The sequence below is a fragment of the Rhopilema esculentum genome, chromosome 11, assembly GCF_057945365.1.
Source record: "Rhopilema esculentum isolate cy_ngs chromosome 11, ASM5794536v1, whole genome shotgun sequence".
Classification (NCBI taxonomy): Eukaryota; Metazoa; Cnidaria; class Scyphozoa; order Rhizostomeae; family Rhizostomatidae; genus Rhopilema; species Rhopilema esculentum.
The window spans coordinates 4,191,193-4,205,859 of NC_142825.1; the positions used below are offsets into that span (position 1 = coordinate 4,191,193).

Consider the following 14,667-nt stretch of genomic DNA (forward strand, 5'->3'; position numbering starts at 1 on the left):
CTTTGATAGGGGCAAAGTTGACCTAAGTGCCCTTTTAATAAAATTTCCTTTGGCATCAGCCATTTGTAATTAACAAAGAGATTTCTGTGAAATGCCAACTGTGAGCCTTATTCATGACAAAGTATCTCAAAACTTGTAAAAACGTTCTTGTGACAGCAGTTCACCCATTTTCAAGATGCCTGCAATAAATTGTATTAAAATAACAACCCTTTTACTGAAAACTGTCCCCTTGCCCCTTCACCATTCTGGCATCCCTGAGATACCATGATGACATGAGTGCCAGGATGCATTCTATGTAGCAAATCATGATAATCTTGGGCATGGGTTTATGTTCTTTGATGTGGCATTTGCTTGAGATAAGCATTTGCTGGTATGTGGCATACACATGGCAGTTTGAAAGAAGGCTCCAGGGGGCCATGGCCCTAGGCTTATAGGGGGGGGGTCCAAGGGGGCCCTCACTTTAGAAAAAAACATAAATTGTAAAAAGCAAGGGCCCCTCAGATGTTTTGGCCCTGGTCCTTGCATTCTCTAAAACCCCTGCAGAGCATTCACAAAAATTTTGGTGAAATGGCATGACAGCACAGTGAAAAGCTCTTTCAGTGATTGTTTGTTTGCATTATCAGAAATGTAATCCTCAATTGCATATGAAACTTGACATACACATGGTTTATCCTTGGCAAATGTTTGGCACAAATGGAGCTATCTTGTTTCATTCTTAGGGGGTTGGTTCCCAGTCTGCAGATAAGTGGTATGGCCAATTTTTGCAAGATTTTGGGTGCATAACACTTATCAGGTGCAGGTATGCAAAATTATGTGAAAATACCAGGTTTGCTATCACTATCAACTTTTCTAGTACAGTCTGTAATATGAAAATCAACTATGTGTGGGGTTTTCCATATTTTGTTTGATTTGCAGATGCAATCAGGGTTGCCATTTGGCCATTTTGATGGCCAAATTCCTCCATTCTGACCATTTTTCAAAGCTGTTGACCGACCAAAATTGATTTGGCTGAAAAAGTGAAAATTGGTCGATAATTTTGGCAGAATTTTGGCTGCAAATTAAAAGCCACAAAAATACAAAGAAAACAGCAACTTTAGCACAGACAATATTCAACATTTTGTTAAAATAATCTCAAAATTGCAAATAACAAAGCAAAAAACAAAGTAAAAGATAGCAGAAAATTGAAATTGAAAGCAAGTGGGAGCTTTTTGTAACAAACAAAGTAATTTTTGATTACACTATTACTCTACAGATATAGCAAAAAAGGAGCTTTTTTGTCTGTTTTGTTTGGCTGGCCGAATTTGGCCGTCAACCATAAATTATTTGGCTGCCAACCATTCCAAGTATCTGGCGACCCTAGATGCAATAGCATATGATCTGTTATCAGGAAATATAGGATGCCTTGAAATAAACTGAACAGAAACCAAGATAATTGACTGAGAATTTTCTATAAAATTGTTATATGTTCATAGATTCCATGGTCTGTTGAAGCATTGCCATGAAATGTCACAGACTTAGGTATCATAGCAGATGTTCATAAAAGCATATTTTACCATTTGATCAGGCTATTTTGCACTATAATATGAAAATCGCAGAATGCATAGCTTCTATGTGACGCTGTTGTTGTATTGCATGTTGGTTTATTTTGACACATTGCTAGAAACCAAGAGAACTGCCTTTAAATTTTGAGACTTTTGCTTCCTGCTGCTCTAGAAGTCTTTAAAACAAATTTTCTTATTTTAGGGCTGCTGAATTCGAAAGAAATTTTTCCTTGCAGATTTTCCATGTTGTATGGGGAACAGCAAATTTTCCTTGCAAACCGTTTTAATGAGGAACTGCAAATTCTTTTACAAAAAATCTACAAAACATTTCCAACTACTTCCTCGTTGAACGAATTCAATATGTATATTTGGTTATTGAGCCAAGAAGATTATATTACAACAAACCTTTTAGGGACTTTCTGCAAAAAGTCCATTGAAAAAAGATCAAAATTTTTAAGCGACCCCACAAGCATTTTAGATTAACAGCTAATAATTTTGTAGTTTAGTAGCTTTTGCTGAAAGTTTAGCTTTGTATTCACCATAGTTGTTTTGTTATTGATGCATGGTTTAAAAATTGTAATTGTAAAATTGTAATTCGGTGTAGTACTGTAAGCAGTTAAGGGCAATCTCGGCCTAGATACTTGAATTGCAAAAAAGAAAAAGTATGTGCTATGGTTTTCTCACCTTGGATATTTTAGGTGTGTTTAGAGGCGATCACATGCCTCATAATGTGAAGACAGCCACTATAATATTTTTTAGTGTACATGAGAACAGTAATCTATGTAGGCACTAGATAAATCCATCCATCAACTAATCTAACAAAATAAACACTGTACATTATACCAGACGCACTGAGATTCTTTTTTGCATAATAAATAAACCAGCCACCATGTCCATAGGTTGCTATGCTGGGTATTGTCAGCTTACAATATTCAAACAAGCATTATTGCGTTTTTGATTTCTCTTTCTTGACGTTCTTGGATTCCCTGTTTCAGGTTCTTGCTCAGCTCCTCAAAATTGGTATGTCAATTTCACCCCTGGTGGGTCTTTCAGACATGTTGCTTGAAAGGTGAGTTGTATTCATAGCCCTCCTTAAGAGATATAATATTCTTCTGGTACAATCTCAATTTTCGTTCCAATATTTCAAGCTTCTGAAGACCATTTATCTGGATCTTTGTTTTCAGTTGAAAATATTATTCATCTTTTTCATTGCAGGTCGACTAATCAATTTGCAGATCACTAGGTGATATTAATGACATGGCAAGTCACGTCTTGATTGACAAGGCAGCGAGTAGTTAAAATTTTAGTGTCTACTCAAGAAGAAAAATTTTCTGATTCAAAAGTAAGTTTTCTGGTTTTTTTCAGCTTTATATTGACTGATCATTAGTTTTGTATCCAAATAAGTCTATGTGTGTGTCGATATGGCCTTCATTAGACGAAGAGAATTTGACTTTTATTTAACTAAGGGTTGATAAGTCAGTAGATTCTGATGAATATAGCGTTAGTTTGCTGTCGTAATCATATTCACTAAAGAAGAGTTGGACAGATCACTCAAGTTGCAGTAGAGGGATTTAAAACCTACAATAGGCTCAGTGAAGCAAGCTTTTACCTGTTTGAGGAATAAACTATGCCGTGTATATTGATGACATCAATCTTTCGGCAGGCCCGTAGCCAAGGGGTGGCATGGGGTTGCAATGCCACCCCTGGAGCAAGAGAGTGCCGGCTGTTTGCCATTCCCGAGAATTTTCTCTTCATTTCTAGTGGAATTTTTCTTCGTTCACATTGGATTGCCGTGAAAATTTGATTCAACCTAATACTGGAAGAAGGACAGATTCTTATTGGGGTCTATTATTACCCATGTAGAACTTAAGATTATTCCTGGCGCTCAAAAAAACTTTCGCTGCCAGGCAAAAACTCCACAGTGGTCATGGCATTTCAAATTCACAAGTTATGTGAACAAGAAATTTTGTGGACAATATTATAGACACCCAATGGAACAATCAGTGGTCAGCAACATTCATCAAAGAAGGGCCTTTGTTCCCAAACACTTTGATGATTTTATCAGAACCGACAGTGATATTTCTAGTGTCAGTATTTGTTCCCACTAACTCTAGCCTTCGCCCTCTCCCCTACCCCTACAAAACTTCACTTTAAGCTTTGCCTGCATTGAACACGGAGTGTTTGCCACCCCTACTCACCACGCCTTACTACGGGCTTGTCCTTCAGAGTTCTAGGACAGGCCAACAATGTTGTGCAATGAAATGATTAAACATATCTTAACGAGAAAGAGACACTGGTCATTTGATGCTAACTAAGGAAGTAGTGTTTATAGAACAAAAAGTCATAATTTTCTTCTGATTTGAAAGCGCTTTCTTGCCCAACAATAGGAGCCAAAATAGCTAGTCACATTTTGAAAAGTTTGTAAATGAATAGCGATAAATTCTTCTCAATACAATTTACCAGTTAATGTCACCAGATGGGTTTGTCCATGCCCTTTTCGCAGAAACGGCAGCAAATATAGCAGATGGAACTTTATTTATCAAAGCAGAAGCTGTAACATCGATTGTACGACCGACTCTCTGGCCTAAGAAGATCACCTGCCGGTTTGCATCTTTTGGGAGACTTTTATTATGACCGTTTCAGGAACGAGTTTTAGGACAAAGAAGGTGCGTGGGACCCCTACAGCCAAATATAGGGGCTGTCAGAGGCAAAAAACACTTCTGAGTCACCGGTACCCAGACCTGCTATATTGTAGGTTTAATCTCTTCGAAAACACTAGGCCCACCGCCTATAACTGTTGTTAACGCCAGTAAGCATGGAAGGTAGGTGCAATGTTTGGTAGACGAATAGATATGTTGATAGAGTTAGTGGGAAAAAGGTTTCTATCTGTTTAATTCAAGAGGCAAGGTGGAAAAAGAAAAATCCATTGATGGTGCCAGATTTATTTGGGCTACAGGAGAAATACGATAGACCTATCAGGTCATGTATACCAAAGGCAGATTTTGCAACGGGCAAATTTTTTGACAGGAGCTTTTTCTTAAAAACAACAGCAGAAAGTGTAAGCTTGATTGTTCCATTCAAAGATGCAGTTTAGGTAAAAGCTAGATTAAAAAGTTTCTGTTCTTGCCTTTATTCGCCCAGACCCGAGAGAATAGTTCGACTGCTGGGATAAGGGGACTGGCTCTTTTGTTTAAAAAGTGGTGAGATTATTCACAATTTTATAGAAGTGAGGCACCTACCCCACCTTCGAGAATTTTGTAACTCCCAGCCAAGCTCTAAATACAGTTTAGCACGCAGTGTCTCTCTCCATGCCCCTGTAATAGCAAGAGCTGAGTACTGGACTGACTCTATTTTTTCCATTAGTTTTAATAAAATTATAATTTGACTGAATTCACAAACTTTAGCTGGAATATGATAGAAAACATCCCCATAATCCAGGAGGGATCGCATATAAAGCTTATATATCATTAAGGAAATTCCTGGGCAAGTAATTAGAGAGATACTACAGCAGACCAATGCCCTTTCTCGTTTAGGAGATAGCAGATTTAATATGTGAAAAGAATGAAAGCTTCGAGTCCAGGACGATACCAGGATATACTTCTTTACTTTTTTTACCGTATGTTTATTTTCTGTAATGGGAATAACAATAGAAACCCAAGACTTTCAATATTTACATATTTTGAGTTTTTTTGCTTTTTTATTAAATTATTCACAGGAAGAATTGTTTAATCAATTTTAGCTGAAAAAGACCTATGGCCATCCGCTTCTCCATTTAAGGAACGTTTTGGGAGTATGTTCTCAAATATGTTCAACTCAAGACAGAGATCAGTTGACTTTTCTCAATACTAAAAAGAAAGGAAATTCATGTTAATAGAGGATCAAGACTCTCCTACATAAAAACTTTATTTTAAATTGACTATTCAATCATCTATGATGTGACAGCTCCTTTAATTTTTACCCTAGCATGCGCCTAAATTCCAATTCCTGTTTCTTTTTTCCTCAGTTCGTCAACAAGACAAGGTCGCACTAGTTATCTGTTACCGATCTCATCTTATTCCTCAAAGGTAACAGATTCTTTATTACATTATCATACTTTTTGTGCTTATATTTTTATCTATTTTTATCTAATATACTTCTATCTTAGCTGGTTGAAAAAGACCATTCTTGGCTAATCTTGAAACCGGTGCCGAGAAATTTTTATTGTCCTAAAGACTTTCAATAAATATTTTAGTAACTTTGATTCTGATCACATTTATACTAAGAAATATCGTGTGTATAAATTTGCCATGTGTTTAACCATAATTCGATCTTAATTCAAAATTGAACTGTTCAATAGTTTGATGAATTTGATAGATTTAATGTACGATAAAAGCTGTTTCAAAACAATCTTTAAGCCTCTGGAAATGGCTGGCTGAATTTATGAAGTTTTTTTAGAAAAAAATTTAGGCTTTTGAAATGTTTTTCCATTTTCTGTATCTACTTTTCTAGATATGTTATTCAATCTCTACCTCTAATTGAATGATGGTAGTTAATGCAAATAACACTGTACCTGACTGAGCTTCTCCAAATTGTTAGGCATTGCAGAAAGTCTGTGATATTAAGAGCCTTTAAAGAATCAGATTTTTGCTATAAGGATAAACAATTTACCACATTATACATTTTGCTTTTACATTTCTAGTTATAGTTAGAATATTGGCAAGAGTCCAAAACATCAATATTGAAATCCGGCAACATTCTAAAATTGCAAGTGATAGGTTTTCTCTGACGACAAACAGTGATATATCAACATTACAAAGACCTCTCTTTCTTGCAGTTTCTCGGTCTGTTCATTCTTTTTAAACCTAAGCGTATTGTGCATCATTCGTATCCAGTTCATATGTTTTTGCTATTTATATTTGTGTCACTTTCAACCACATTTCTACATCTCTTTCATCTATTTACTTCACCTTCCTTTTTTGTAGCGTTTGGCAACTCCCAGTTAATCCATTTCTGTTTTTTTTTGTCACATGTGTCATCTTTAGGTAATTTCTCTCATCTTCTACTTAATCTGTTGATATTTTGTTATATTCAACTCTTTACGGTCTGTTTAATGGCATCCCGCTCTTCCTAATCTCTCCTCCTGCTTGATACATCATCATTTTTGTCAAGATCTTTTCCTTTAATCGTTTTTCGCCGAATTGGCCCCGATCCTGTGTTTCATCTCTTTTCTTTGCCATCTCACCTGTCCATCATTCCGCTCTATTGGTCGATTTTCCCTTGTCTGTGACTGTTTACTCTACATTTCGTTTTAGCATTGTCTATTCACAAAAAAAATGTACTCTCTTTTCTCTCTCTATATTCTTTCTTCTTGTAAGGTAACTCTTCCCTCTTTTTTTACTTGAGGACTTTGATTATTAAATCCATTAAATAATGAAGAAATGCAAGTGATAACATAAGTTGGGTTGCTTCCCATTGGTTTTGAAAACTCTGCCTGAGTGTCAGTGATATTTTTGCATGATTTGCTATCAAAGAGACTTTGAATCCTAAGGTGCTACAGCTCCAATGCTTTCCTTTTTCGTTTTCTTATTTATTTTAGGCTTATTTCTTGTTATTGCTCATTCCTTCATTTCTTTTTTCTTAGCCTTGTCTTATTTTGTTCCTGTTTCTCTCAAACCTTTTTTTTTCTTTTGCCATCTCACATTTCAAGCATTCCGTTCTATTGATCGACTCGTCCTTGCCTGTGATTGATTATTCCACAAAATCTGTCCACAAAGAAAATTTACTCTTTTTTATCTTTCTTTCTTCCTTCTTCTTGCAAATCGATTATTATCCTTTTTAATCTCAGACTATAATCATTGAATCCATTAAATAATCAAGGAAAGTGAGCGAGAGGTTTTTAAAGTTGCTGGCCTGTTGTGTTTTAAAAGCTTTCATTTTTTCTTGTCTTACTTTTTGTTGATACTTTTGCTACTTCTGCATCAGTTTTGTCTATTTATGTTTTCATTTTGTCATGCTTTCAGTGTTCCTTTTTTACGATTTTTCATAATTTTTTTAATTTCGTCAATATCCTTTTTTTGTTCCATTTTTGATACCTTGGTTTTCTTTTTTGCTATGTTTCTTTAATTACAACAGGTGCTTAATTATTTATTGACTTGACCATGATACTGGAGGTGGGAATATGGGAAGAAGGGGAAATATAAGACGTTTTGTGGACTTCCTCTGACTAAGTAACTTCTTATTCTACTAAATATAGCTAGTATTTGGGTACATCAGTATCACGGAAAATTCTTTCTATAAACTTTATAAATAACAGGTTGCTTTTTTGTTTTTAGTGGTCATTTGTTAACATCCTGACAAAGCTGTAGTTCCAACGAGTGTACCAACCCTTGGTTTTCGTCTTACAAGGAAAGGTAAGAGGTTCTTCTAAATTTTTTGCAAGCAATTTTTAAGTGCGATCTTATCTTATCTTATTGGACAAAGCTGAACACAAGTGGGATGTTTCATCTTCAGCCATTCTACCTTCTTTAATGTTCTTCCATGCTACCAACCCATTTTCAAGTCATAGCTACATCATTCTTCGTTACTTCTTGTCTTTCCATATTTTTCTTTGATTTGCTTTCTTTTGCTGTTTCTTCCAATTATTCCTTTCAACGATTAGTGATTTCACTCACTTGTCTCCTACAAATTCTCGCCTTCTTGCGTCTTAAACCTTAACCTGCATTCAGTCATTGCAAAAGGGGCAGTTGGTTTCATAATTATGCAACTACCTACATTCAAGATACCTAAACTTCCTCTGCAATCATCTTCTATTTTTTCTCTTTCTCCTCTTTCCCTATAATCCTCTAACAAGTCCTTTTTTCAAATATTTTCAGTCTAAAGAATGGATCGTACTTTTTTCCTCTCTTTTCGTTGTATGCTATCCAATTATATCACTTTTATTTACCATACTCTTTGTTGTGAGTTCCATTTTTCTTTGCCGAAATTTTCTTGTACTCCTATCTTTCCTCGTTCTGTCCTCGTTCTTTCTTCTTTTTTTCTCCTCTCTCCTCTTTCTCTCCTCGTTCTGTCCATGCTCTTTCCACTTTCTTTCCTCTCTCATTCCCCTTTGATCCCTACCTGTTTCTTTTTTCCTTTTTCTTTTATCTTTCTGTCTTCTTTCTCTGATCTTTCCTTCCTATTTTCTTCATCTTTTTTCTTTTTTATTTTTTTTCCTCTCCTCTTTCTGTCCTCTTTCCTTCTTCTTTTTTTCTCCTCTCTCTTTTTTCTCTCCTCGTTCTGTCCATGCTCTTTCCACTTTCTTTCCTCTCTCATTCCTCTTTGATTCCTACCTGTTTCTTTTTTTCTTTTCGTTTATCTTTCTTTCCTCTCTCTGCCCTCTTTCCACCCTCTTTCTTCCCCTCTCTCCTCTTTCTTTCCTCGTTCTGTCCATGTTCTTTCCACTTTCTTTCCTCTCTCATTGCCCTTTGATCCCTACCTGTTTCTTTTTTTTCCTTTTTCTTTTATCTTTCTGTCTTCTTTCTCTGATCTTTCCTTCCTATTTTCTTCATCTTTTTTATTTTTTATTTTTTTTTTCTCTCCTCTTTCTGTCCTCTTTCCTTCTTCTTTTTTTCTCCTCTCTCTTTTTTCTCTCCTCGTTCTGTCCATGCTCTTTCCACTTTCTTTCCTCTCTCATTCCTCTTTGATTCCTACCTGTTTCTTTTTTTCTTTTCGTTTATCTTTCTTTCCTCTCTCTGCCCTCTTTCCACCCTCTTTCTTCCCCTCTCTCCTCTTTCTTTCCTCGTTCTGTCCATGTTCTTTCCACTTTCTTTCCTCTCTCATTGCCCTTTGATCCCTACCTGTTTCTTTTTTTTCCTTTTTCTTTTATCTTTCTGTCCTCTCTCTGCTCTCTCTCCACCCTCTTTCTTCCCCTCTCTCCTCGTTCCTTCCTCGTTCTGTCCAAATTCTTTCCACTTTCTTTCCTTTCTCATTCCCCTTTGATCCCTACCAGTTTATTTTTTCCTTTTTCTTTTATCTTTCTCTCCTCTCTCTGCCCTCTCTCCACCCTCTTTCTTCCCCTCTCTCCTTTTTCTTTCCTCGTTCTGTCCATGTTCTTTCCACCTTCTTTCCTCCCTCATTCCCCTTTGATCCCTACCAGTTTCTTTTTTTCCTTTTTCTTTTATCTTTCTCTCCTCTCTCTGCCCTCTCTCCACCCTCTTTCTTCCCCTCTCTCCTTTTTCTTTCCTCGTTCTGTCCATGTTCTTTCCACTTTTTTTCCTCTCTCATTCCCTTTTGATTCCTACCTGTTTCTTTTTTTCTTTTCGTTTATCTTTCCCTCCTCTCTCTGCCCTCTCTCCACCCTCTTTCTTCCCCTTTCTCCTTTTTCTTTCCTCGTTCTGTCCATGTTCTTTCCACTTTCTTTCCTCTCTCATTCCCCTTTGATCCCTTCCTGTTTCTTTTTTTTCCTTTTTCTTTTATCTTTCTGTCCTCTCTCTGCCCTCTCTCCACACTCTTTCTTCCCCTCTCTCCTTTTTCTTTCCTCGTTCTGTCCATGTTCTTTCCACTTTCTTTCCTCTCTCATTCCCTTTTGATCCCTACCAGTTTTTTTTTCCTTTTTCTTTTATCTTTCTCTCCTCTCTCTGCCCTCTCTCCACCCTCTTTCTTCCCCTCTCTCCTTTTTCTTTCCTCGTTCTGTCCATGTTCTTTCCACTTTCTTTCCTCTCTCATTCCCTTTTGATCCCTACCAGTTTTTTTTCCTTTTTCTTTTATCTTTCTCTCCTCTCTCTGCCCTCTCTCCACCCTCTTTCTTCCCCTCTCTCCTTTTTCTTTCCTCGTTCTGTCCATGTTCTTTCCACCTTCTTTCCTCCCTCATTCCCCTTTGATCCCTACCAGTTTCTTTTTTTCCTTTTTCTTTTATCTTTCTCTCCTTTCTCTGCCCTCTCTCCACCCACTTTCTTCCCCTCTCTCCTTTTTCTTTCCTCGTTCTGTCCATGTTCTTTCCACTTTCTTTCCTCTCTCATTCCCCTTTGATCCCTTCCTGTTTCTTTTTTTTCCTTTTTCTTTTATCTTTCTGTCCTCTCTTTGCCCTCTTTCCACCCTCTTTCTTCCCCTCTCTTCTCTTTCTTTCCTCGTTCTGTCCATGCTCTTTCCACTTTCTTTCCTCTCTCATTCCCCTTTGATCCCTACCAGTTTCTTTTTTTCCTTTTTCTTTTATCTTTCTCTCCTTTCTCTGCCCTCTCTCCACCCACTTTCTTCCCCTCTCTCCTTTTTCTTTCCTCGTTCTGTCCAGGTTTTTCCACTTTCTTTCCTCTCTCATTCCCCTTTGATCCCTACCAGTTTCTTTTTTTCCTTTTCTTTTATCTTTCTCTCCTCTCTCTGCCCTCTCTCCACCCTCTTTCTTCCCCTCTCTCCTTTTTCTTTCCTCGTTCTGTCCATGTTCTTTCCACTTTCTTTCCTCTCTCATTCCCCTTTGATCCCTACCTGTTTTTTTCCTTTTTCTTTTATCTTTCTCTCTTCTCTCTGCCCTCTCTCCACTCTCTTTCTTCCCCTCTCTCCTCTTTCTTTCCTCGTTCTGTCCATGTTCCTTCCACTTTCTTTCCTCTCTCATTCCCCTTTGATCCCTACCTGTTTTTTTCCTTTTTCTTTTATCTTTCTCTCTTCTCTCTGCCCTCTCTCCACTCTCTTTCTTCCCCTCTCTCCTCTTTCTTTCCTCGTTCTGTCCATGTTCTTTCCACTTTCTTTCCTCTCTCATTCCCCTTTGATCCCTACCTGTTTTTTTCCTTTTCTTTTATCTTTCTCTCCTCTCTCTGCCCTCTCTCCACCCTCTTTCTTCCCCTCTCTCCTCTTTCTTTCCTCGTTCTGTCCAAATTCTTTCCACTTTCTTTCCTTTCTTATTCCCATTTGATCCCTACCTGTTTTTTTTTTCCTTTTAATTTTATCTTTCTGTCCTCTCTCTGCCCTCTCTCCACCCTCTTTCTTCCCCTCTCTCCTTTTTCTTTCCTCGTTCTGTCCATGTTCTTTCCACTTTCTTTCCTCTCTCATTCCCTTTTGATCCCTACCAGTTTCTATTTTTCCTTTTTCTTTTATCTTTCTGTCCTCTCTCTGCCCTCTCTCCACCCTCTTTCTTCCCCTCTCTCCTTTTTCTTTCCTCGTTCTGTCCATGTTCTTTCCACTTTCTTTCCTCTCTCATTCCCCTTTGATCGCTACCAGTTTCTTTTTTCCTTTTTCTTTTATCTTTCTGTCCTCTCTCTGCCCTCTCTCCACCCTCTTTCTTCCCCTCTCTCCTTTTTCTTTCCTCGTTCTGTCCATGTTTTTCCACTTTCTTTCCTCTCTCATTCCCCTTTGATCCCTACCAGTTTCTTTTTTTCCTTTTCTTTTATCTTTCTCTCCTCTCTCTGCCCTCTCTCCACCCTCTTTCTTCCCCTCTCTCCTTTTTCTTTCCTCGTTCTGTCCAAATTCTTTTCACTTTCTTTCCTTTCTCATTCCCATTTGATCCCTACCTGTTTTTTTTTCCTTTTAATTTTATCTTTCTGTCCTCTCTCTGCCCTCTCTCCACCCTCTTTCTTCCCCTCTCTCCTTTTTCTTTCCTTGTTCTGTCCATGTTCTTTCCACTTTCTTTCCTCTCTCATTCCCTTTTGATCCCTACTAGTTTCTTTTTTTTCTTTTTCTTTTATCTTTCTGTCCTCTCTCTGCCCTCTCTCCACCCTCTTTCTTCCCTTCTCTCCTTTTTCTTTCCTCGTTCTGTCCATGTTCTTTCCACTTTCTTTCCTCTCTCATTCCCTTTTGATCCCTACTAGTTTCTTTTTTTTCTTTTTCTTTTATCTTTCTGTCCTCTCTCTGCCCTCTCTCCACCCTCTTTCTTCCCCTCTCTCCTTTTCCTTTCCTCGTTCTGTCCATGCTCTTTCCACTTTCTTTCCTCTCTCATTCCCCTTTGATCCCTACCTGTTTTTTTTCCTTTAAATTTTAACTTTCTGTCTTCTCTCTCTGATCTTTCCTTCCTCTTTTCTTCACCTTTTTTTCTTTTTTCTTTTTTTCTCTCTCTTCTTTCTGTCCTCTCCCATTCTTCTTTTTTTCTCCTCTCTCTTTTTTCTTTCCTCGTTCTGTCCATGTTCTTTCCATTTTCTTTCCTCTCTCATTCCCCTTTGATTCCTACCTGTTTCTTTTTTTCTTTTCGTTTATCTTTCTTTCCTCTCTCTGCCCTCTTTCCACCCTCTTTCTTCCCCTCTCTCCTCTTTCTTTCCTCGTTCTGTCCATGTTCTTTCCACTTTCTTTCCTCTCTCATTGCCCTTTGATCCCTACCTGTTTCTTTTTTTTCCTTTTTCTTTTATCTTTCTGTCCTCTCTCTGCTCTCTCTCCACCCTCTTTCTTCCCCTCTCTCCTCGTTCCTTCCTCGTTCTGTCCAAATTCTTTCCACTTTCTTTCCTCTCTCATTCCCCTTTGATTCCTACCAGTTTATTTTTTCCTTTTTCTTTTATCTTTCTCTCCTCTCTCTGCCCTCTCTCCACCCTCTTTCTTCCCCTCTCTCCTTTTTCTTTCCTCGTTCTGTCCATGTTCTTTCCACCTTCTTTCCTCTCTCATTCCGCTTTGATCCCTACCAGTTTCTTTTTTTCCTTTTTCTTTTATCTTTCTCTCCTCTCTCTGCCCTCTCTCCACCCTCTTTCTTCCCCTCTCTCCTTTTTCTTTTCTCGTTCTGTCCATGTTCTTTCCACTTTTTTTCCTCTCTCATTCCCTTTTGATTCCTACCTGTTTCTTTTTTTCTTTTCGTTTATCTTTCCCTCCTCTCTCTGCCCTCTCTCCACCCTCTTTCTTCCCCTTTCTTCTTTTTCTTTCCTCATTCTATCCAAGCTCTTTCCACTTTCTTTCCTCTCTCATTCCCTTTTGATCCCTACCTGTTTCTTTTTTTCCATTTTGTTTTTTTTTCTCTCCTCTCTCTGCTTTTTCTCCACCCTCTTTCTTCCCCTCTCTCTATTTTCGTTCCTTGTTCTGTCCATGTTCTTTCCACTTTCTTTCCTCTCTCATTCCCCTTTGATTCCAACCTGTTTTTTTTTATTTCTTTTTGTTTTATCTTTCTCTTTTCTCTTCGCCCTCTCTCCTCCTTCTTTTTTCCCCTCTCTCCTTTTTCTTTCCTCGTTCTGTTCATGCTCTTTCCACTTTCTTTCTTCTCTCATTCCCCTTTTATTCCAACCTGTTTCTTTTTATTTCTTTTTGTTTTATCTTTCTCTTTTCTCTTCGCCCTCTCTCCTCCTTCTTTTTTCCCCTCTCTCCTTTTTCTTTCCTCGTTCTGTTCATGTTCTTTCCACTTTCTTTCCTTTCTCATTCCCCTTTCATTCCTACTTATTTCTCTTTTTTCCTGTTTCTTTTTTTCTTTCTGTCTACCTGGTCTGATCGTTCCTTCCTCTTTTCTTCCTCTTTTTTTCTTTTTTTTATCTTTCTGTCCTCTCTCTGCCCTCTCTCCTCCTTCTTTCTTCCCCTCTCTCCTCTTTCTTTCCTCGTTCTGTCCATGCTCTTTCCAAATTCTTTCCTCTCTCATACATTCCCCTTTGATCCCTACCTGTTTCTTTTTTTTCCTATTTTTTTATCTTTCTCTCCTCTCTTTGCCCTCTCTCCTCCTTCCCTTTTCCCCTTTCTCCTCTTTCTTTCCTCGTTCTGTTCATGTTCTTTCCACTTTCTTTCCTCTCTCATTCCCCTTTCATTCCTACTTATTTCTCTTTTTTCCTGTTTCTTTTTTTCTTTCTGTCTACCTGGTCTGATCGTTCCTTCCTCTTTCTTCCTCTTTTTTTCTTTTTTTTATCTTTCTGTCCTCTCTCTGCCCTCTCTCCTCCTTCTTTCTTCCCCTCTCTCCTCTTTCTTTCCTCGTTCTGTCCATGCTCTTTCCAAATTCTTTCCTCTCTCATACATTCCCCTTTGATCCCTACCTGTTTCTTTTTTTTCCTATTTTTTTATCCTTCTCTCCTCTCTTTGCCCTCTCTCCTCCTTCCCTTTTCCCCTTTCTCCTCTTTCTTTCATCGTTCTGTCCATGCTCTTTCCACTTTTTTTCCTCTCTCGTTCCCTATCCATTCCTACTTAGTTCTCTTTTTTCCTTTTTCTTTTTTTTCTTTCTGTCTTCTTTCTCTGATCGTTTCTTCCTCTTCTCTTCCTCTTTTTTTCCTTTTTCTTTTATCTTTCTGTCCTC

The 14,667-nt window shown here is 37.9% G+C and overlaps 1 non-coding gene across 1 annotated transcript in view; it reads left to right on the plus strand.

The window, feature by feature from the left end:
• Window positions 1–2,906: 2,906 nt before the first annotated feature.
• Window positions 2,907–14,667, plus strand: part of LOC135693400 (uncharacterized) — a 38,017-nt gene continuing 26,256 nt past the window's right edge. Inside the window, exons 1-3 of the transcript XR_016144215.1 lie at window positions 2,907–5,157; window positions 5,545–5,605; window positions 7,853–7,930. This is a non-coding gene — a transcript (uncharacterized LOC135693400). The remainder of the gene's footprint in view (window positions 5,158–5,544; window positions 5,606–7,852; window positions 7,931–14,667) is intronic.